The 18,036-nt window shown below is 40.9% G+C and overlaps 1 pseudogene; it reads left to right on the top strand.

The window, feature by feature from the left end:
* Nucleotides 1-16,581: 16,581 nt before the first annotated feature.
* LOC121174257 (uncharacterized) overlaps nucleotides 16,582-18,036 on the top strand; it is a 74,253-nt pseudogene continuing 72,798 nt past the window's right edge.

Genomic DNA, 18,036 nt, shown 5'->3' with positions numbered 1-18,036 from the left:
AATCTAGAATTGGGCTTGGACTTGAAGAGGGCAGACTAATTTATTCTATAAAATTAGATCTTATCTTATCTAGATATTATTTAGATTTGACCTCATCTAGATATTATTTCATCTAGATCTTATCTTATCTAGATTTGATTTGATTTTACTTATGGGCTTGGATTTAAAACATATTTGTAAGCTTTGGGGCTGAAAAAAAAAACTATATAACAGCACCAAGGTTCTAGTTTAGGGCCCCCCCTCTCTCCCTCGCGGGAGACTCTCTCTCTCTCTCCTCTCTCTCTTCTATTTTTCGTTTTTAGTTTTAGTCTCTCTTCTCTTTCTCTTTTATTTTCGTTTTTTTTCAATTCCAGTTCAGACTTTTAGTTTTATCAATAAAATTTCATTCTCTATTTGATTAATGGAAGGCTAAGTCCGCAGCGTTGTTTTCCCTTGAGGATCAAGCACAGTTCTCTTTGAGGTTCTATTATTACTGTTAAATTCTGTTTAGTTTTTCCTCTTCACTAATTACTTTGAATTTGTTGCTTTTAATTCATGCATGCTTAGTGCTTGATTAATTGTCTCTGCGCTTAATTTACGTTCATGCTTAATGATCGTTTATGAGTAATTGGTGTATGTGATGCTTAATCACATAATGAATGCCTTATGTTGAATTTCGCTTAGTAATTTAATTTAGGGTTGGATTAAGTGGTTAAACTGATAAAGGATAAACTCTCGTAACCTAGGATAAGAGACTTGCTTGTGAATCAAGGGGAAGCAATGTGTTTTAATTCTGATATTTTCTAATTCACATATATTCGCTGTTTAATTTACAAAAGCAAACAAGCCCCCCCCCCTCCCCATCGTTACTGTTACTGTTACTGCAAGTATATTATGAACATTTGGCTTGTCACTGCTCGTTGGGAAACGACCTAGGATCACTTCCTAGTTACTACATTTTAATGTTTATTTGATTCGGGTACGTCCTCGATCAGAGACCATGAAAGAGCAAATGGCCACAATGATGCAGGCCATGATGAGCATGAAGAAGATAATGGAAGCCAATGCGGTTGCAGTTGCCGCTACCAGGGTTATTGCTAAGGTGAACCCGATGCCCCCATCTGATCTCAACCAAATGAATCATCCAACCTCAGACATGGTGGGCAAAGATTTGGGAAGTACGGACGACCCCATGATGTGCAAATTCAAAGAGAGCACGCCTTCCCGCCATATGGTTTGCCTCCCAACTATACGCCACCCAATGTGGCGTACACTCCCAATGAGAATGTCAATAACTCCACTCCTATACCCATTGAGAGCCAACAACCCCAAACTGATCATGCACATGTCTCTTAAACCGTGGGGGAGACACATGAAATTCCGCACCACAATCTAGCCGACTTCGAGCCTTGCCTCGGATACGCCACTGAAGGTCAAGCAGTTGGTGGTATACCCCTGCAAAACACTTTGGAGGGCCCTCAGTATCACCCACAACTACACCTCTTGCATTCCACAACAAGTAAAAACCCTCATGCTATGGCAGAAATGGGAAAGTTGGATCATCTAGAGGAAAGGCTCAGGGCCATTGAAGGAGGTGAAGATTATGCCTTTGCTAACCTAGAAGATTTGTTCCTAGTACCCAATATCATCACCCCTCCCAAGTTCAAGGTGCTGGACTTTGACAAGTACAAGGGGACTACTTGCCCCAAGAACCATCTAAAGATGTATTGTCGGAAGATGGGGGCATACGCAAAAGATGAGGAATTGCTGATACATTCCTTCCAAGAAAGTCTTACTGGGGTAGCTGTTACCTGGTATACTAACTTGGAACCTTCCCGAGTCCATTCTTGGAAGGACCAAATGGTTGCCTTCGTTATGCAGTGTCAGTATAATGGCTTCGGATAGGATGTAACTACAGAACATGTGCAAAAAAGGGGCACAGATCTTTCAAAGAATACGCCCAAAGGTGGAGGGATCTGGCAGCCCAAGTGTTTCCCTCAATGACGAAGAAAGAAATAATAACAATGATAGTAGACATATTACTAGTGTTCTATTATGGAAAATGGTGGGTTACACACCTTCAAGCTTTGCGGATTTGGTCTTTGCTAGCGAAATGATCGAACTGGGTCTAAAAAGAGGCAAATCTGATCATCATGCTTTGATAAATGCAAAAAAACTGGGGCAAATGAAGAGGGTGAGAATGAGGGAGAAACCCATGCTGTGACTTCCATTCCTATACAACCAAGTTTCCCACCAACCCAACAATGTCATTACTCAGCCAATAACAAACCTTCTCCTTACCCACCACCCAGTTATCCACAAAGGCCATCCCTAAATCAACCATAAAGCCTGTCTACCGCACTTCCAATGACGAACACCACCTTTAGCACAAACCAAAACACCAACCAAGAAATGAATTTAGCAGCGAAAAATCCTGTAGAATTCACCCCAATTTCGGTGTCCTATGCTGACTTACTCCCATATCTACTTGATAATTCAATGGTAGCCATAACCCCAGCCAAGGTTCATCAACCTCCATTTCTCCGAGAATACGACTCAAACACAAGGTGTGCTTGTCATGGAGAAGCCCCGGGGTGTTCCATTGAGCATTGTAGTGCCTTGAAGCGTAAGGTGCAAGGTCTAATTGATGCGGGCTGCCTGGAATTTGAGGAGAATCGCGTGTAAGTCCTGACATTAACAAGAGATGCCACACATGGGGCAATTTTGAAAGGTGTTGTTAGATGTCTCTAATGACTCATCAGGATTTTCAAGTTTATACCATTATTGTAAACCACAGTTACAATGCTAAATAAAATGGATAAATTTGATATCTTTGTCCCTCATCCTCTCTCAAACACATCTTTGCTTATTCAACTTTCACCGGAATGTGGGTGCAAGCCATTGGTCTGTTTGCTCAAGCGACCTGCACTCCTGAGTTTGGACTTCCAAGACCGTTCAATCAAAAATTACTTGTGCTACACATTTGGTGAGGTTGTTGTAAAACGACAAGTAAAGCAAAAATAAGTTTCAAAATAAAAATAAAAAAGCATTTGATTGATTGTGTTTTCAAGTAAAAATATAGACGTTCATGTGACCTCATTTTATCATTCTGGAAAGTTTGTCTTTTTTTGGAGAGAAGTGAGTTATCAAGAATAGGAGTCATTTGACTTAATCCATGAACTGAAAAAAATCCTTCAACTATTTCTCGTCCTTGGAAAATTCTTTTTGCAAGAATCAACCACTTCTTTCATTCTCCCTTGCTACAAGGTTGTGAAAACAAAACAATGATGGATACCTTAGAGCCCTACACTGGGGCAATGAAAGACACCATGCATAAACCTCAAGCGAACCTAAGGGCAGATTATAAGTTCTCACCCAATGGGTTCCCAGCTACAAGGTCATGACGAAAGATAACAATTGGTACCTCAAAGTCCTACACTGGGGCAATGAGGGGCACCGTGCATGAGCCTCAAGCGAACCTAGGGGCAGATCAAAAGTTCTCACCTGTCGATGTTTTTAAACAAAAAAAAGGGGGGGACAAACCTTGGCATTTCAATGGATTGATTAAACATCAAAAGGCTCCATTGTCGTCACTCCAAAATGGTCAAGTGACTAAATCAAACAAAACATACACTCTGAGGGAGTTCCCGGAGAGATTTGCAAAAGATAGGGTAAGGTTGCATGAATTATCACCTCTTTCAAAAGGACAGTCAATCTGTGTTTTCCAAAAAAAATTAAATCAAAATCAAAATCACAAAATAGGGAAAGAATTTCATGAACATTGTACAACTTTCTGTTACATTGCATTGTTTCATATGAAGTCCACATTTACCAAAGTTCAAAGGTTGCCTACATCTGCATCCCTAAAACTCATGTTAACTGCATAGATTTCCTATACCTAGTGTCCCATCTTTTGGAATTTGGGATGACCGACCCTCTCAATGAGTCAATCTCTTGCTTTCTCAAAAGGGTGGACCCTTGGGTACTAGTACCCTCACCTTCCGAGGACTACACATCTTCACCTTTAGAGGGCTACACGCCATCACCTTTAGAGGGCTGCACCCCCTCGCCTTTAGAGGACTACACATCCTCGCCTTCAGAAGACTGCACGTCCTCACCTTCAGAGGGCTACACGCCCTCACCTTCAGAGGGCTGCACGCCCTCACCTTCAGAGGGCTGCACGCCCTCACCTTCAGAGGGCTGCACGCCCTCACCTTCAGAGGGCTACACGCCCTCACCTTCAGAGGACTACACGTCCTAGCCATCAGAGGACAACATGTCCTCGCCTTCAGAGGGCTACACGCCCTCGCCTTCAGAGGACTACACGTCCTCGCCATCAGAGGACTACACGTCCTCGCCATCAGAGGACTACACGTCCTCACCATCAGAAGACTACATGTCTTTAGAGGGCTGCACGCTCTCAGAGGACTGCACCTCCTCGCCATCAGAGGACTACACTTCCTTGCCATCAGAGGACTACATGCCTTCAGAGGACTGCACGTCCTCGCCATCAAAGTGCTGCACGCCCTCACCTTCCGAGGACTACACGTCCTCGCCTTCAGAGGACTACACGTCCTCGCCATCAGAGGGCTGCACGCCCTTGCCTTCAGAGGGCTACGCGTCCTCACCTTCAAAGTGTTATATGCATGCCCTCAGAGGACTACGCGTCCTCACCTTCAGGGGGCTACATGCCCTCTCCTTCAGAGGATTACACGCCCTCACCTTTAGAGGACTACACGTCCTCACCTTTAGAGGGATGCACGTCATCGCCTTCAGAGGGCTGCACACCCTCTCCTTTAGAGGGCTGCACGCCCTCGCTTTCAGAGGACTACACGTCCTCACCATCAGAGGACTACACGTCCTCACCTTCAGAGGGCTACACGCCCTCACCTTCAGAGAACTACACATCCTCACCTTTAGAGGGTTGCACGTCCTCACCTTCAGAGGGTTGCACGCCCTCTCCTTTAGTGGGCTGCATGCCCTTGCTTTCAGAGGGCTGGACGCCCTCGCCTTCAAAGGGTGACACGTCCCCGACTTTAGAGGGCTACGTGTCCTCACTTTCAGTGGGCTCCACATTTGCACCTTAAGAGAATGAAAGGTCCTCTACCCTTAATGCTTAACCGAGACTTGCGCTTCGGGTTACGGGGGCGAATAGTTTCCTTTTATCAGTTCAGTTCCTAGGCCACCCCCTGATCCTTGAGGAGGGCCAACTGTGCGAGCACAACTAGAGGAGGAGGCTATTGTACAGCCACTATGCATACTGGGGCAAGATTTCATCCGTGTCGTTACAAAAAGACGAGTGCGGATCATGCGCACCAACATGACCACTCCTACACAGATATAGATGATGTTGCCACTTAGCAACATTCTGCCCAGCGGCCACAACGCCGATCTCCCCTTGCGGAAGTATCAGTTGGTCTGTGCCGTCCCAACATAGGTAAGTATGCATATGGTTCAACTAATTTCTGATGCCATCTACTATTTGCAGGGATCGCGCCCACAAGACTCCCAGTGGACCCGAAGGAGCCCAATAGGGCCCTGGGGTTTCCAACTCTGGTTACGGGCCTCTGTCAGTCCTACAGGGTGCCCGTCCCCCCAGCAAGGTCATCCCATCGTGACATAGGTAAGTATGCACTTCTCTCAACTGATTTCTGATGTCATCTATTGTTTGCAGGGATTGCGCCCGCAAGACACCTAGTGGACCCGGAGAAGTCCAACAGGGTCTTGAGGTTTCCAGCTCTAATTACGGGCCTTTGTCAATTTTACGGAGTGCCCGTCACCCCCAGCAAGGTCATCAGGCCCCCTACTAACCAAGCTTTCATCAAGAAGTACTGCGCCCCCTGGCAGGCGCAAGGCGAGATACCACAGCAGCCTGGAGATGGACGGCAGCGGGCAACAGATGCACCGCCGCCACCTCCAAAGCCCCTCAGCTCATCCCCAAAAAGGTTAGAGCATTGCCTACGACACATGGTCGACCAATAGGCGACCAAGTCCAAAGCCAAAGGTAAGCAAAAGTCCTAGGTCCGTGACCGACAAGTCATCACGCGTCCAGCTCAAGACGTTAAAGAAGCGCTACTAGGAGGCAACCTAGTAACTTTTAAATTTATGCTTGTTATTTTTTATCACCTTTGTTTCTCAAGTCATAGTAGGACACACCTAGTTTCTCATGATCCTAGGAATTTAAATAAAACAAGCACAAGCTCGGAAGGTAGTTATACGTCACAATATATATATATATATATATATATATATATATATATATATATATATATATATATATATATATATATATATATATATATGTTTAGGTAGCAAGATACCTTGGATATGCATGTATATAGAAAAATACCTCACAAAACTTATATATGTATATTTAGGTAGCAAGATACCTTGGATATGCATGCATATAGCAAAAATACCTCACAAAAATATACACATGTTTAGGTAGCAAAATACCTAAAAAAAAAACAACAAAAACAAAAGCAAATTCCCAATAACACAAAATATATCTTTCGGCTGAAAAGCCAGCATGCTTTTGAAAAGAATTAACTTCCAGCTTTTCTTTGAAAGGGATTCACTGATCATGACCAGTTTTTGAAAAAAAATGTGTATGTACCTAAAGGGTGAATGCTGTGAAAATTTTCCCGAACGCCCAAAACAAAGTTGGATGAATGCATGAATTGATAAAAGAACATGTTTTGGAAATACTGGGTTGACTTAAATAGGAAAAATGAATCCTGAACCCTAGTATCACGGGACCATAAAATCTTGATGCTTGAGTGTCCACATGGGTGCATGCATGACCAGTTTTGCATGAAATTTCCTAATCATCATTATTGCATGTGTATCATGGAAATAATGTGGGACATCCGCTTTATCCCCGAACCGCTGGCCAAACCCTGACATATATCATGTCCAGCCATTCTACAAGCCTTGAGCCAAAATCCCAACTTACCATAAACCTTGACCCAGGGTGAGAATGTCAATCCTTGCCCTCGGAAGAAAACAAAAAAAAAAGAGACAAGGAGAAAATTCCTGATCAAAAGAATCGGAAGAAAGCAAAAAGAGAAAATTGCCAATCAAAGATTAAGAGAAAGCAAAAAGAAAGAAAATTCCCGATCAAAGATCGGAAGAAAATAGAAGAAATATGCCGAAAGGTCTTTGGACTAGACAATATCTGAACAATACATAATTGTCACCAAGTAAACAAGAAAAGAAAGGAAACCATGACCTAAAGTGGTCCTCTCCCTTTGATTGCCAACCAAAATCCAGTGCGTCGGTGACTTGTTCACCTCACACTAAACAAAAACAGAAAAGGAAAAGGCCAAGAACACTCAAAGCCAAATTTCCCACACAAAAAAAAATAAACCATTCCCAAGAAAAAGTCCTATTGATCCATGATCACGCATGTAATCCATGACATATCTATGGTTTGGAATTAGGATGAAACACTTAACTGTGTGAGATTGATACACTTTGAGTGATTTTCTTCTATTTTTGTTGGACCCAATGTTTCCTCTAAATGGTCGTTTAGAAATGAAATGCTAACATCCAAAATCTCATTTATGGTTATGAGAAAATTTCATCAGCATAATCTCCTTCCCAATAAATGCATTGTTTTTCATAAAAAAAAAATCATATGTTGCTGTGATCAGTTGAAGGTTTTGTTTCTTTACTAAAGCATGTTCGCATTTTAGTGAAAAAACACCGAGACTATTTTAGTCTCACAAATATCAAGAACTACGTAGGTCAGAGTTCCTCATCACAAATTGAGGATACGTAGGAGCAAAAGTCCTTCTTTTGTCGACCACCCCACCTTTGTTACCCTAACCTGTGAAGTTAGGGGGTAGGTGGAAATACCCAAGTGGTTATTCATATAAACATTCTTTTACTATTTCTAAGACTCAACGCATGATAGCATGCAGAGACTAACGTCGTCTTCTGCACCCTTTGTCAATAGCGGCCAACAAGCCCGTTGACACGCGGAGATTTACTTCATCTTCCGCGCAAACAACCTCTGTCAAGCACTAACCCGTGAAGTTAGGGGGCAGGCGAAAATACCCAAGTGGTTATTCGTATAAGCATTCTTTTGCTATCCATCAAACCGAGAGCATGATAGCATGCAGAGACTAACATCGTCTCCTGCACCTTTTGTCGTCCTGACCCGTGAAATCAGGTGACATGTGGGGGAACCTTATGGTCCCGCACCTTTTGTCAACCAGAGGCAAGCGAGTCCATTGACACGCAGAGACAAATTATGGTCATCTGCACCTTTATCATCCAGAGGAAGTGGGCCCGATGACATGCGAGGAACCATTTGGTCCCGCACCTTTTTCACATTTTGTCATCCAGAGGCGGCGGGCCCGATGACATGCGGTGGAACCATTTGGTCCCGCATCTTCTTTTTTTCACTATCTAGAGACAATTAAGTCCGGAGCCCCATGAATTGATTGCCCAGCGCTGTTCATGCATCCTCCACCATCAAGTCTAGAGCCCCACAAATTGATTGCCTAGCGTTGTTCGTGCATCCTCCATCATCAAGTCCGAAGCCCCATGAAATGATTGCCTAGCGATGTTCTTGCATCCTCCACCATCAAGTCCGGAGCCCCACGAATTGATTGCCTAGCGCTGTTCATGCATCCTCCACCATCAAGTCCGGAGCCCCATGAATTGATTGCCTAGCGCTGTTCATGCATCCTCCATCATTGAGTCTGGAGCCCCATGAATTGATTCCCTAGAGCTTTTCATGCATCCTCCACCATCAAGTCCGGAGCCCCATGAATTGATTGCCTAGCACTGTTCATGCATCCTCCACCATTGAGTCTGGAGCCCCATGAATTGATTGCCTAACGTTGTTCCTGCATCCTCCACCATCAAGTCCGGAGCCCCACGAACTGATTGCCTAGCGTCGTTCATGCATCCTCCACCATCAAGTCAGGAGCCCCATGAATTGATTTACTAGCGCTGTTCATGCATCCTCCATCACTGAGTCTGGAGCCCTATGAATTGATTGCCTAGCGCTGTTCATGCATCCTCCACCATCAATTCTGGAGCCCCACAAATTGATTGCCTAGCGTTGTTCGTGCATCCTCCATCATCTAGTCTGGAGCCCCATGAATTGATTGCCTAGCGCTGTTCATGCATCCTCCATCATTGAGTCCGGAGTCCCATGAATTGATTGCCTAGCGCTGTTCATGCATCCTCCAACATCAAGTCTGGAGCCCCACAAATTGATTGCCTAGCACTGTTCGTGCATCCTCCATCATCAAGTCCAAAGCCCCATGAATTGATTGCCTAGCGCTGTTCTTGCATCCTCCACCATCAAGTCCGGAGCCCCACGAATTGATTGTCTAGCGTTGTTCATGCATCCTCCACCATCAAGTCCGAAGCCCCATGAATTGATTGCGTAGCGCTGTCCATGCATCCTCCACCATCAAGTCCGGAGCCACATGAATTGATTGCCTAGCGCTGTTCATGCATCCTCCACCATCAAGTCCGGAGCCCCATGAATTGATTGCCTAGCGCTGTTCATGCATCCTGCACCATCAAGTCCAGAGCCCCACGAATTGATTGCCTAGCGCTGTTCGTGCATCCTCCATCATTGAGTCTGGAGTCTCATGAATTGATTGTCTAGCGCTGTTCATGCATCCTCCATTATCAAGTACAGAGCCCCCGGTGAGTGGACAATACAGTTTTTGTTATTTTCCTAATCGGTTCCTTCACCAAAAAATGTGTATACGTGTTTATTATATTTTGTTTTGTGTTGTTTAGAGAAAAAGAAGGAGAGACGGGAGTCAATTATTTCAAATCGTTTTGGTTGGAACTATTGTAATTAAGATAAGTTAAATCCCCATGATGGGCAAAGGATGGCCTTCGAGAACCATCATAGATTAATTACGGAAAAGGCTGAAATTGATGAAATCAGTGTCTTATCTTTACTTTCCTCCTATCTTCGATAAAAGGTAAGTAAAGAGGGGCAACTGGCATACCCTAATTTCATCTGGGGACCATTGCTTGGTAGCATGCAACCTTCGCTTGACCGCCTCGAGGTACATAACCCCCATCGTTAGGTAATCCGTAAAGTTCAGCAACATTCCGACAGTCAAAAAGAGTATTATTGCGTAATCCGTAAAGTTTTGCAACATTTCGGAAAGAAAACAGCCAAAAATGCAAAAATGGGGGGTGAACTTATCAAGATAGGGGTGTAAATAGCAATTCAACCCTAGGCCCTTCCAAACTGGGCGGCAAGCTCCTCCACATTTTTGAAAAATGGTTTCCTTGGCTTCCGTAAAATTTCTGAAAACCTTGGGTAAGCATATTTCACTTAACATTGATGAAAGGGAAGAGAAAAAAAGACGAAAATCAAATCTGAAACACTTCCGTAAGGCTTCCGTAACTTTTCCGTAAAATACGAAAAGGGGGGTGAACTTAGTAATTCGGGTGCGCTTAGAAATCTTCTTCATTAAGTCTCTCGGCGGCAAGCACCTCTCTTTTCCCCTATAAATAGGGGAGGGGGCTGTTTCAAAAAATACTCATCACCTGTTAGCTATGCATTTCGGCTATTTTGGGCAAAAAAACACGTTTTCGTGAAGAAAAATCGAGTCGAAGTGCTTCCGTAACGCTTTCGTAAGCGATTCTGTGGAAATTCTTCATCGTTCTTCACCGTTCTTCATCCGTTCTTCGTTCTTCAACGGGTAAGTTTCCGAATCTGAGACTTTCAATTCATTTCTTGTTTTTTTGGCTTTCATCTTTATTTCGTTCACTTTCATATTTCTTTTCTTCCGTTTTTAACGTGCTTTAACCGTTTATTTAAGCCGTTTTCTCACCAAATAAATGATAAAATGGATTTCGACCGATCATTTGCATTGTAATCTCGTTTAATCACTATTAAAACAAAATCTAACTGATCATTCACGTTGTAATCTCGGTTAAACCAAAAAAGCAAAATAGTAATAAAAATCAAAATATCTTGAAAAATAATAATAAAATAATCAAAATATCTGTGAATAAAATAATCAAAAAAATCAATCGGACGTTTTTCTTTGGAAGTTTCCTTGGATCAATTGACTAATAACCAAAGTGAAACTAAGGCTAAAATCAACCCACAAATCAAGCTTTGTCCCCAAAAAATCACTAAAAACCGTTTTAAGGTCCAATGCCTTAAACGATCCTCTTTGCTTTTATCGGTTAACATGGACCGTTCAAAACCATAAAATCAACATGTAACTTTACCGCTTTTGAAAGAACTATGTAGGTCTGATTTCCTTATCACAATTGAGGAATACGTAGGAGCAAGGGAAACACCCTTGTCGACCACAAAAAGATAAAAAATACAAAAAGGCATAAAAGACATAAAAACGTAAAAGAGCGAAAATAAAATAATTTGAAGACATCTTTGCACACTCGATTAAAGACTGTCGTCCTTTGTGACGGATGCGTGGGGTGCTAATACCTTCCCCATGCCTAAATACAACTCCCGAACCTTTCACACTTAAAGTTCGTAGACCACACCTTTCTAGTTTTTCTGACGTTTTCCTCAAATAAACGTTGGTGGCAACTCCGCACATCTTCCTCCCATGGAAGACACACCCATGAGCCCTCACGTCGCCCTCCCGTCGAAGGGTAGGTTGCGACAATTACCAGCAAAGACACTTCAGAAAACACTTTGAAAAGTCATGACCCTTCAAAATATAACTGTGTAATTGATTACTAGAAACCTATAATCGATTACCCGTGAAGAATTTTAGAAAAGGCTTTTTGAAAAGACACATCTCTTCAAACCATTTTGAAAAGGAACGATGGGCCTAAATATATGTGTGTTTGACTTCAAAAAGCAAGAGAGAGATATTCTAAGAGAACTTAATTTCCAAATGCTCTCTCAACAACTCTTGGGAAAACACTTGCAAATCTACTAAGAATTCATCCAAGAACTTCAAATTATATTATCATATCTAAAAGAGAGAAATTCCTCTAGGAACTTCAATTTGTATTATCCACTCTAAGGGAGAAAAATCTTTCTGTTCATTTCAGAAAATCAGTTGTAATCAAGAGACTGGTTGTCTCTTGGATTGTGAAAATTGTAATCAAGAGACGGGTTGTCTCTTGGAGAATCTTTGAACACAAGGGTGAGTGATCCTAAGGTGTGTTCAAAGTCTGTAAAGGATATACAGAGATAGTGAAAAATCTCAAGTGGGTTGCTTGAGGATTGGACGTAGGCACGGGAAGTGGCCAAACCAGTATAATCAATTTTGCATTTCTCTCTTCCTTATCTCTTTTATTTTATTGCAATCAATTTTCTCTTGCAAGTTTAAAGAACATCAATTAAATTGATTGTTGTTTCTTCTTTTTTATTTTGAGCCTATCTTTTAAAAGGGAGTTAAAAGTTTGTTAGGGAGAATTTTGAAACTTAATTCACCCCCCCCCCCCCTCTTAAGTTTTTGAGGCCACTTGTCCAACAAGTGGCATCAAAGCAGGATTCTTGTCTAAAGTTTAAAAACTTCAAGAATAATTATGGCCTCATATAAATAGAGCCCTTGTGTGTGCATTTTTTCAACTTTGATCATTTGAGAATTACACTTCAAGGTTCATACCTCATTTGACACATAAAATTTTGTGCTCCTTTTGTCCTTCTCCCTCCACTCATCTTCTCCTACCTTCAAGATCTTATCCATGGCTTCCTATGGTGGTGAGCTTGTTCTTAACTCATCTTCTCCTTGAAGATGCATGTCCAATCATCTTTCTTCCTTCTCTATTCTGCTGCCATTGATCTTTAAGAAGCAAAGGACTTCGTTGATGAAGAAGATCCAAGGCCTACAAGCTCCACATGGAGCTACATCAACTCATTGAGTTGGTGAGGAACCATGTTCCCTGATGGGAAGATGCCAGGGAAAGGGGTTTACAGACCTTATCCTACTCTAACATACCAAACACCACGAGTATATATGTTTTTATTTCTTTTACAAATGTTTAGGGAAGAAGCCCAAAGCTTCAAGAAACTTTGGATTTGAGGTCAAATCCATTTCAAGGAGGAGGGAATGATGCAATCCTACCCCTCAAGGGCATTGGATATAAGACTCCAAGAAGATTGGGCCAAAGATGCAAGAGAAGGCCCTAGGGTTCTCGTGAGCCTTAGGGTAGATTTTAGACCCATGGCTAAGTATGAGCCCACTTATCTTTGTACATATTAGATTAATTTTTCATTATTTTTGGGCCTTGTATTTAGGGTTACATAGTGTAGGGAGGTTACCCCAATAATGTAGGATTTTTCAGCCCTTGTATTTTAGGGCACCAAGACTAGTTTTTATATTAGGGGTAGTTTGTAATTTCACATGCATTAAGTGCACTATTTGATGTGTGCGTGTTGGGATAGAAATTTAATTGAATTGGGAGAAGCCCAATCCAATTAAATTTTGGGCCATCCTAAGGGGGAGACGAGCATTTGCTTGCTACACCCCATTGCCACATCATATAGTCACACTTTGTGCATGTCCTTCATGTTTTACATACCTCATGACAGCTAAGCACACTTAGTGGTGAATCTTGGACTTGATCTTGGATTAGTGGGCTCAACCATAGCTAAAATTGACTAATCATAATTAATGAAATTTTGGCTCCACCAATTCAAATTCAAATTCAAGTGAAGTTTGAATAGAAATTCAAATTTCCCTCCAATTTTGTGTGACACTTAGGCTATAAATAGAGGCCTTGTGTGTGCATTTTTTGAACTTTGATCATTTGAGAATTAGAATTCAAAGTTCATACCTCAATTGAGGCACAAAATTTCATGCTCCTTCTCTTCTTCTCCCTCCACTCATCTTCTCCTACCTTCAAGCTCTTATCCATGGCTTCCTATGGTGGTGAGCTTGTTCTTGACTCATCTTCTCCTTGAAGTGGCATCTCCAATCATCTTTCTTCCTTCTCCATTCCACTTCCATTGATCTTCTAGAAGCAAAGGACTCCATTGATGAAGAAGATCCAATGCTTGCAAGCTCCACGTGAAGCTACATCAGTTACCGTATTTCTTGTTGGTGACAACATTTTGCCATCCTTTTTTTTTTGCAATTTCTAGTAGTATTGGCATAGGTTTTAATAGTTAATAATATGAATTGTTATTTCTTATGGCTAAGTTGCAAAGGAACAAATGCATGTGGTTTTGAATTCTCTTTTAATGACTCATCCATTTTGTCTTTTGGAATGTTTAAAAACTTTATAGGACTCTTGAAGGAGAAGTAATTTTTCTATCATATATTAAGTTTGGACTACAAACTGCTTTTAGTGATTACACACTGGTTAGTTGGCCACACCAGTTTTGTAAACTTATGTTATATATGGCTCAACTAGGCAATAACTTTTATTGGTGCATGCATATTAGTACATGTCGGGATGGTGGAATGACATCTTGGTTTGTGTGGGGAATGACATCAAAATTTTCAATGGTATAATTTTTTCTTACTTTGGTCAATTGATTGCAAATTAGATGGTGGTCAATTTGATGGTTGACAATAATAATGTTAAGTGCATGCTTAGAAGCTGATAAAATGATTTTAGTTAAAATTGATCTTGAGGTCGTATGGTTTCGGTTTGGATGTTTTTATTATATTTCATATAAACTAAGTTCTTAATAAAACTCAGTACAAATTTTTTATCCAATGCAAAAACTATTTAAAATTACTTTAACTCAAATATGTTAAATTTACCTGAAATCACAATAATCGGTATTTAACGTGATTAATTATGAAGTATTTAACATGAAAACAAACAAGTATTAAGATACTCTTGATGGAATGATGTTTGGTCTGCTCTATCACAATGGGGCCACAAAATCTTTGCCCTATCCTTTGCTAAATAGGCGTAAAATAATTTTTGATGGGGTAGGTAAATATTGTAAGAAGGTGTGCAAAGAGATGTAGGTTTCAAGCAACAGGAGAGGGAAATAACAAAACAATGACCATGTAGAAAATTGGACCCACATGGTTAATATTTGTGTACATGGATCACCGACATAGGAGTGGAAAACGCATATAAATGACAAGTGGTGCTTATAAGTGTTACTCGTATGATGGGTATGGAATACATTAGTGCTTATATCTAGACATCCATCAATTTCAAACACCTAGTTGACACGTTTATTTTCTCTTTATATCTCTTCCTATCATACCATATCACCTATCATACATACACTTCTATCTCTTGTCTCTTTTACTCTCTCAAGGTATCACATAACACATGGGTGTCTATCTATATTTATTCAAAATACATTGAAAATTTAAGAGATAAAATGGCTAGATTAAAATTGTCTAGAAATAAACATGTTTTAACTAGCTAATTGTGTGGGGAGAACTATCTTTATTGGAATAACTAATTAAATGAACCAATGATTTCTTTCCAAACATTTAGTCTTTAGATGTGTCGGTTGATTCATCCAAAGTATGATAATGCATACTACTGAAATTTTGCATATTTGAAAAATAGTAGAATCCTTAAAATAGGATGACCAAGTTTAAATTTTATTTGGTATTATCCTGGTGTCTAAGTGACACATTTAAAGACAAAAAACATGACAAACAAACATACAACAATTAAACACAAGAAAGACCCATGAAACCTTCCCTACAGGAACATTACCTTTTGCAATGGATGTAATGGTTAAGCCATCCACTTAATCTCAAGATTAATAAATTCCAATGTTAACATCCCATCCCCATTACCAGCATTGATGTTGCCACTAGAACAATTCGTAGTAATTTGGCATGACATCCACAATTGGTCACAAGTGCTTGCTCTCCTTCAGTCATTTTTTCCTCCATTTTTAATAGTTGGTGCCACCTCTAAGACATACAGCATTTTGATATTCTTTGTTATCTCCTCCAATTTTTTATCAGCCAAGAATGTGATCTCATTCGGATTAATAATGTTGGCATTCTCAAGGTTGTTCCGACCAGCAAAGTATTGACACATGAAAAGGTCAATCTCCTTCTTTCTTTTTCATTCCTTAGCTTCTTTAGCTGCCCCTAGGCTTTGATTATGTTTCGCCTCAAAAGGGCCTCTTGACACATCATTCTCTTTGACCGTGTCAATTCAGAAACTTCCCTAAACTTGGCAATCACACTTTCTACTCCCTTGTCAGATGGCCAAGCCTCAAGCTCAGGTTCATCTGGAGTATAAATGATTGCACACGCTTGAATAATAGCTTCTTTGTTGTGTCTTTATCATGTTAATGTTGTGTTGTTTATGTAATTCTTTTTTAAGATGTAACTAGACTTAGTTTAGGAAAAGTAGTGCTAGAGACATTTGTTAGAGATGCTTTTCTTATCTAAGGTGTATTAGCATAAAAATGGTAATTAAATTCATGTACAATAAATAATTAAGGCTGATATATGTTTTTGGTCCCTGATATATACCCACTTTTGGCATATGATCCATAATAAATTTTTGCTTCGTGATGGGTCCCTAATATTTGAAAACTTTTTTCCAAGGTCCCTACTGTTAGTCGAAATCCATTATTTGCTTATGTGGCTGTTAACAAGATCACATAGGCATGCCATGTGTGGTGCCACGTGTAATATTTGTTTGATTTTTTTTAATTTTTAAAAAGTATTAACGATGTCGTTTTGCACAATAATTGCAACCACCAACATTTGTAGAAACTCCACCACCTTAATCTTCACAAACTCCTCCACTGCCTCTACCACCAGTCATGCTGGGTCCACCGCCTCCTCCATCACCACCACTATCTCTACCCGTAACGGCGCCGACTCGTTCCTCTTTGACACTAGGAACCGTGGCAGCACCACTACATCCATCTTCCTCGACATGGATTTGAGCATGGCGGAGAGGTTGGTGTCTGACAAAGGTCGAGCACAGAGGAGCTCTACAAGCGCGTCTCCCTCTACTCCTCGTTGCGAGTGGTAGTGAAGGACTCACGCTCTGGGATGGAGGTCCAGCAGTCTCCCTCTATTTTGATGTCGGTTGTTTCATGGGATCGGAGTTTGGTGATTTGATTGCCACTGTCCACATGTATGCAAGAGAAAGAAAAAGAAAGAATGAGAGAGATAAAATGTTGAAAACATTCTGACAATGAAACATTCTAAAAGATATTATGGTGAAAATCTTTGAATTAAAATGATCCAGATCTTCTTACCTAGTGATGTGAATCCCCCTTGCCTTGCTTCAATTCAGATCAATTCTACAATGGAATTCGCACACCAATTAAGCTAGAAAAGTATTGTTATCTTTTATTCATTACCCGAGAGGATGTTTTGAAAAGCAATTTAAGCACAAAAAACATCAAAAAATGTTAAGTAAAACGAGGATATGAAAATAAGAAATTTAGAAAAAATTATAGAATTAGCATTGAGGAAATTAAACAAGGAAACAAAAATATGAAAGGAAGAATAAGATAGGCGCCACAAACAATGATGTTTGATAAGCCTTGAGGATCTCCACAAGAATTTAGCAATTCTTGATAAGATCAAAATGATGCTATCCTACCCCGCAAGGGCATTGGATAGATGACTCCAAGAAGATTAGGTCAGAGATGCAGGAGAAGGCCCTAGGGTTCTCTCGGGTCTTAGGGTAGATTTTAGACTCATGGGCTCAGTACGAGCCCACTTATCTTTGTACATATTAGATTAAGGGTAGTTTTGTAATTTCACATGCATTAAGTGCACTATTTGATGTGTGTGTTTGGAGATAAATTTAATTGAATTGGGAGAAGCCCAATCCAATTAAATTTTAGAGGGGGAGGTGAGCATTTTCTTGCTGCACCCCATTGCCACATCATATAGTCACACTTTGTGCATGTCCTTCATGATTTACATGCCTCATGACACCTAAGCACACTTAATGGAGAATGTTTGACTGGATTTTGGATTAGTGGGCTAACCCATAGCTAAAATTTCACTAATCATCATGATGTAGCTCCATGTGGAGCTTGTAGGCCTTGGATCTTCTTCATCAATGAAGTCTTTTGCTTCTTGAAGATCAATGGTAGTGGAATGGAGATGGAAGAAAGATGATTGGAGATGCCACTCCAAGGAGAATATGAGTTAAGAAGAA

Source organism: Glycine max, chromosome 2 (genome assembly GCF_000004515.6).
Source record: "Glycine max cultivar Williams 82 chromosome 2, Glycine_max_v4.0, whole genome shotgun sequence".
Taxonomy (NCBI): Eukaryota; Viridiplantae; Streptophyta; class Magnoliopsida; order Fabales; family Fabaceae; genus Glycine; species Glycine max.
Note: the sequence above shows the minus strand (reverse complement) of the source record. Positions and strands in the feature narration are given on the sequence as shown.